Genomic DNA, 6,859 nt, shown 5'->3' on the forward strand with positions numbered 1-6,859 from the left:
ATTTGCAGTCTGAACCTCGCAACATCACATAAGACACCCCAACGTACATAGACGGCGTGGCCACATACCAGTAGTAGCAGTGGAACACCCTGAAGCATTCTGTGTGTAAATAAGATTTTGAGTTAATAATAATAATAATAATAATAATAATAATAATAATAATAATAATAAAAGCAGCTTAAAATTATGAGAGCAAGCTAACATTATGTAGTTATAATTTACACTGTACACTATAATAAATATACATCTATATAAGTTTATATCGGTTAGTAGTTAAATAAAAATATAAATGTACACTATTCTGGCATTATTTATTTAAATACTCTTCAGCAGCATCTTCATGCTGCTCGTATTATTTGTTTCTATACATTAAGAACAATCTTCTCAAATATCACATTAAGAACAATCTTCAACACTTGTTCTAGAAAATTATGTCACTGACACTAATTAAAAAAAAATCAACAACAATATTTATGTAAAATATGTTGCTGAAAATATGTTCTACAAATCTACGGCGCATGGGGAATAGATCTTTTCACGAAATGTCACTTTTTGCAACTTTCAAGAAATATCACATTGTTGAATAACCAGAAAACGTATTTGCTTCTTTATAATGTCACTTTTGATTACCACAACTAACTATAAATTCGACGCTGCGAATTGTCAGTTAAAGTTCTGTGGAACTGCAGCTGAATTCTTAACTGATCTTCTTGTTCGTCTCTGTATGACATGTTGAAGCCAAATCCCAATAATCTACGCGATCTCATCGTTAGTTACGTTTCTCTTGTGTTACACAGTTTCTGAAAATAAAAATAATAGGCAGCGTTTAATAACATAATAACAGCAGGGAATGATTAAAGATCAATTATTACATCTTAAACTTACAAAAATATTTAAAATGTTTGTGTAGGACCTACAGCAGCTTGTGAAGACAATATTGTGTTACAAAAGTAACATCCTGAAGAAAATGTAAACGGCAAGGAAGACAACAGCTTCAGCTGAAAGTGACATACCTCAGACTGTAGCTTATTTACGGACGTTGTAACATGTTGAAGCGGTCACACATTTTTTTTAAAAAGTATAGCATCTTATAAATATTAAACCTATTTAAAAAAAAAAAAAATTGAAAACATGTGGCAGCATTTGAGTTGATGAAGAACTAGCGTCTCATTCCGAATGCTCTGATCTCAAATCTGGACCCGATCATCCTTTTTCCCTCAGTCGTACCAGGTGAATGCCGAGGTGGTTACTAAGGCCTTGATGACCGCTACCTTGCTTGATTTCTTTCCCCACGGAGCAGGCCATACATATTATTTTGCCTTATACAAATGAATAATTTTGATACGTTGCATTGCAAAGAATACAAAAAATCGCGAATATAGGAATGAATCATGAAATGCTCAAGAAAACTACCAACATGACAGAACAATTCAGTAAAAGGATGAAATGAAAGGTAAGGGGAAAAAACAAGGAATGTCCATGTGTGTGCTTTATTGGGTACTTTGTCCTATGAGATGGTGACTTTTGGTACTATTTGCCTGTATATATATATATGCATCCGTAGATGTAAAAATATCTATGTAAAAACAGGCAAAAGATTTGATTAAGCCTATGCCTTTTCACGAGGTTTTCAATATTAAAACACCGTTTTCTTAAAAATACAATTTTGTGACATTCCTTCTATTTTCCCCTTACCCTTCAAATATACTCTATACATGTTCAACTCTCTCTTCCACGGACACTTAAATGGAACGTGTCACTTGAAGATGGGAAAATTGCGCATTTTGCTAAAATAAGGATTTTCAAAGTGTTTTGAATGTTATAACAGCGCTTGTAGTACATGCTTTTGGGAAATAAAGTTTACAGGAAGATGATTCTGAGAAGTATTCATGGCACAATAGTATGTATTTAAAGCGAAGAAAAAATAAAAAGGGCGCAAGAAAGTTTTTTTTTTTTTTTTTTTTACAAGAATTTAAACATAGTGTATCCCTCTTCAAATGACAACTTCTTTGATTCTTTCCACTCTGAATCTAAGGTACGGCTTTTTTAATGCATTCAGTGCATTCACAACTTTATAAAGGCCTTACGTTGAAAAAAATGGAATCTTTAAGTTTAACGTCCCACGTTTATGCGGTTAGGCTAAAGGAGATGGTGATAATGAGAAATGAGTGAAATGGTGGAATGAAGAAAGTGGGAGGAAACGGGAGAACCCCGAGAAAACCCACGAGCACGGTATTTGCCACCACAAAGTCCACACGGCGCGAGCTGGGATCGAACCAGGGACCCCAAGCACTGGAGGTGAACGCTCTACAACTGAGCCACCGCGCCCTCGGGTCTTACGTTGAATGTTGTATATCTTAGCGCGAAAGCAACTAATTCGCCCAAGGAAAGTCCAAAATCTAATAAGAACCACTTCCAATCACTTGATCACCTTAATTGCACCAATAATATACCAACGAAAAGCTCAAAAACCTAGGTGGGTTTTTCCGGGCTGGGCCCAATTGGGCAAACCCTGAACACAATACAATACACACACATATATATATATATATATATATATATACGCAAATCGCAAAAGAATAATTGTAATCTTTCGGCAAATCTAGTCTGATGGCCCCCTTTAATTTTATATATGCCAGGTGAAATATTTACATGTCGCCTGCCGCAAACCATTTAAGAGAAAATAAGAAAATTAGCGAAAGAATTATAATTTTTCAACAATTATTTCGAGCGGCACGCCAATAGTAAACCTGCAGGCAGAATTAGGTAATACTCAAGCAGACTGTTTTACCAAATTTTGACGCATTTCTTGCATCTTCCGGTTTCTTTTTGCAGAACATGCACTAAACGAAAAGAAATCCTTAAGTTTAATATCCCACGATCATGTTGGTTAGGCTAAAGGAGACGGTGATAATGAAAAATGAAGAAAGTGGGAGGAAACGGGAGAACCCCGAGAAAACCCACGAGAAAGTCCACACGGCACGAGCTGGGATCGAACCAGGGACCCCAAGCACCGGAGGTGAACGCTCTATCACTGAGCAACCGCGCCCCCCTATGTACTAAATGAGGAGCTCTAAAAGAAAAAGCGAAACAACTTCTGTTAGGTGGCCAGTAAAAAAGCACGCATGCTATCTGAGTCAGGGCAGAAGCACAGCAGGGGGGCACGCATAAACGAGGATGGTGCAAAAACATTTACAATATTTGTAATTATTCTTATCTTCAAAAACACTTAATTTCGATCCTAAAAAAAAAAATACCTTTCACAGCTAATACACGAGTGTTACACCGCCTTTCTTTCTTACCTTTACGACAGAAAATAGTGTATGTAGGGCTATTGCCTCTGTTCTGAATTTTTCTTCTTGAATAAATCTTTTCCACACTTTGCGCAGTTGATTTTACGCGCTTCACCATACCATGACTGTAGAAACTTTATAATCCTTCTCTCTTTATTACACAATTCTTTTAAAAAAAAAAAAGTTTACATTACGGCCATCGCAGATGTTCACAACTGACGTATGAACCGGAAATTCCCGCCGCTTACTTCTACCCTATTTGCATTCAAAATCCATTTCAATAAGCTGTGCAATGATAGAAATAACTTACATTAACCTTCTCATTCCTTCACGAAAAATATTTCACATCATATTTTATCTATAAATTTTGTTCTCGGCGTAAACGTCTGCTCGAGAGAACCCAAGAATTATTATAACCCACTGGTGTATTTAAGGGGGGCTTCCGGGCTTAAGCCCCTTGAAATTGTACTTACTATATTAAAGTAAATGAATTATCTTGGAGAACAAAGTTAGCCAAGCCCTTCTCCCGTGAAAAAAAAAGTCGTAAATACGTCATTAAAATGGTAATATACGCGCAATTATCCCGTCACCAAAATAGAAATGTACGTGCCTACTCCCTTCGGAAGCATCCCCTCGGCCCCCCCCCGCCTTCACCCTCCCTGACTCGGTTAGATGGCATTCGTGCTTTTTAGTAGCCCCGTAACACAGATTGGTTTGTATTTTTTGGGCTTCTTATCCACACATCAGGAATCAGTATAAATACGCAAATCGTAAAAGAATTGTAATTTTTCGACAATTAATTCTGACGGTCGCCTTGAATTTATAAGTGAAAAATTTATACGTCGCTTGGCGAAAATCATTAAATAGACAACAAGAAGGAAAGTAGCGAAAGAATTATATTTCACTAAGTATTTCGAGCAGTGCTTCTTCCAGACTTGTCTTTGGGAGGGCAGTGGCTCCCCGGAGCAGACCAAAATAATACGTTTATAATAATAACTAGAATAGCACGAGCAATGCCCCCGGAACATTACTTTTGAAACAAACACTGCTTTCGAGTGGCACACCAGAAGTAAAACTGCACGCAGAATCATTATAACCTGTCATAAAAATGGTAATGTACGCATCTTTTTAAACTCTTTACTTTGAACAAGGCAGTGATATTATGTCAGTACATAGTATTGCCGAATGAGCATTAGCGAAAAATGAAATGAAATGAAATCTTTTAGTTTTACGTCCCACGATTATGCCGGTTAGGCTAAAGGAGACGATGATTATGAGAAATGAATGTAATGGTGAAATGAAGAAAGTGGGAGGAAACGGGAGAACCCCGAGAAAACCCACGCACACGGTGTTTGTTCACCACAAAGTTCACTTGGCGGGGGCTGGGATCGAACCCGGGACCCCAAGCACCAGAGGTGAGCATTAGCGAGTGAAGGCGGGTTAGAGTCCCGCAGGGCACGTTGTTTTCTCTTTCCTTCTTGGGAACTGTAACTGCAGAAACCGGTTCAGATCAATTGGTCATTGTCACTGCCTTGACTAAAGTAAAGACTTGCCCGCATATTTTCCCTTTGGAAGCATCCCCTCGCTCCTGCTGACCTCCAACTTCGCAATGCTCTGACTCAGACAGTATTGGTGCGGGAAGCTTCTAGAACACATGTCCCCCATATAGGTTAATAGATGTTTCTTTTCTGTATCAAAGTAAAATATTTAATTCACATAGTATTGCCGAGCGAGCGTTAGCAAGTGAAGGCGGGTTAGAGCCCCGCAGGGCACGTTGATTTCTGTCTTTATTACAGATAAATGGGAAGAGGAACCTGTGTTCTACATCCCTACACGTAGTACAGGCTGATTTATATTTTTTGCACTGTAGTTTTTACGTCATACATCCGGCAACGTATATATATACGCAAATCATAAAAGAATAACTATACTTTTTCGACAATTACTTCTGACGCTCCTTTTGAATTTTATCTATTCCATGTGACGTATTTCAAATCGCCTAGCGCAAATCTTTAGGAGACAATAAGGCTTGTGTATAGCCCGCTCCCCCCAGTTCTTTGTCACCGGAACTGGAAGAGTCAGTACTACTACTACTTATATCGAGAACAGAACCAAACCAACCCCTGCGGGGCTTCTAACCCGTTCCTACTACTATTGCTACTAACTACCACCACTACTACTACTATTGCTACTAACTACTACTACTACTGCTACTATTACTACTACCGCTACTAAAGCTACTACTACTACTTATACTAAAGCTTCCTTACCGCAAGATTTACATCTTAAATCTTTATAACATGCGATTCCGATTCATTATGAACTAGTATGAATCGTTAGAATCACTATGATTCGTTAAAAATCATTGGGGGGAGCGGGCTATACTCAATCCGACAATAAAAAGAAAATTATTAAAAGAATCTATTTTTCAGCAATTATTTCGACTGGTGAGCCAAAAGTAAACCTTCACGGTATTTTATGTATAGAGATGAAAAATAGAAATCTAGCATCCCATACCTTTATTAATTTGTAAACATAAATTTCTCGATAATACATAGTATACATGAGAACACCCTGATCTGCGTTTCTTGTGTTCTATTACCATTTCTACATGAAATACCATAAATTTTCTACGTAGTGCAATATAAGAAGTACCCATGTGCACAAGACATGCGATATGCCTTAAATCCCCCCCTCCACACACACATAGTCATAGATAAAGTACAAGGGCACTACACATGCAGATATGCAGATATAAAGTACAGGTACGTTCTTTTTTATTTTCGTATCAGTCGATAAGTAAATAAAAGTCGCTTTGTTACCCCCTTTGTAAGTTCGTACATACTCAATGAATAATCCCTAAAAGTATGAGCGTCCTGCTTATTCGGGAACTGATGCAGCTTCATGTATACTATACAGACACTCAATCACTTATAAAGACAATAAAACTAAATTATTTTATGTAATCGTTATACTTACCGACTTTTCTTGTCTTTCTTTCTTTCTTCTTCACTATTAACAGAGTTGAGGTGTGCCTCCGACTTCGGAAAAGTCTTCTTTAATTTCAAATCACTCATTAACTAATTAAAATTGGGTATATTACCAACTTTTTAAGTAGGTAGATATTCAATGAATAATTCCTGGCTCCTTAACTATAACCCTTTTTCTATATAAAGATATCTTCTTCAACATGACTGAATATAGTGAGATTTATTTTATTTTATTTATTTATTTTTTAAATATTCCTTCTTGTCTTGACTTGTGAATTCAACATAGCGCGCAAGGAATGCTGGTACCTTTGATAAACAAATGACGGTTGATGTAGCGATGCTAATTAGCAATCTCACACACTGGATATCATAAATTTCAAATTTTTAACAAATATATTTCTTTGGTGCTGCTATAATTAGTATAATGATTGGTATTCAACATTCGATAAAATATTCTGCAAATAATTCTAAAATATTACATGAAAATATTTCATTTAAGTTACAGGACAAGATAACAAACACATTTCCATACAAAATTAATAGGAGTTTTAAAAATATTTCTTATCTTACGAACGA

The 6,859-nt window shown here is 36.7% G+C and overlaps 1 long non-coding RNA gene across 1 annotated transcript; it reads right to left on the reverse strand.

The window, feature by feature from the left end:
* Positions 1 to 292: 292 nt before the first annotated feature.
* On the reverse strand, positions 293 to 6,629 carry LOC145664451 (uncharacterized). The gene is made up of 2 exons (XR_014127437.1): positions 6,273 to 6,629; positions 293 to 800 (listed from the first exon to the last, which is right to left on the reverse strand). It is a non-coding gene; the product is annotated as an uncharacterized LOC145664451 (long non-coding RNA).
* Between the last annotated feature and the right edge of the window lie 230 nt (positions 6,630 to 6,859).

The sequence above is a fragment of the Thermobia domestica genome, chromosome 11 (genome assembly GCF_964235325.1).
Source record: "Thermobia domestica chromosome 11, izTheDome1.hap1.1, whole genome shotgun sequence".
NCBI lineage: Eukaryota > Metazoa > Arthropoda > Insecta > Zygentoma > Lepismatidae > Thermobia > Thermobia domestica.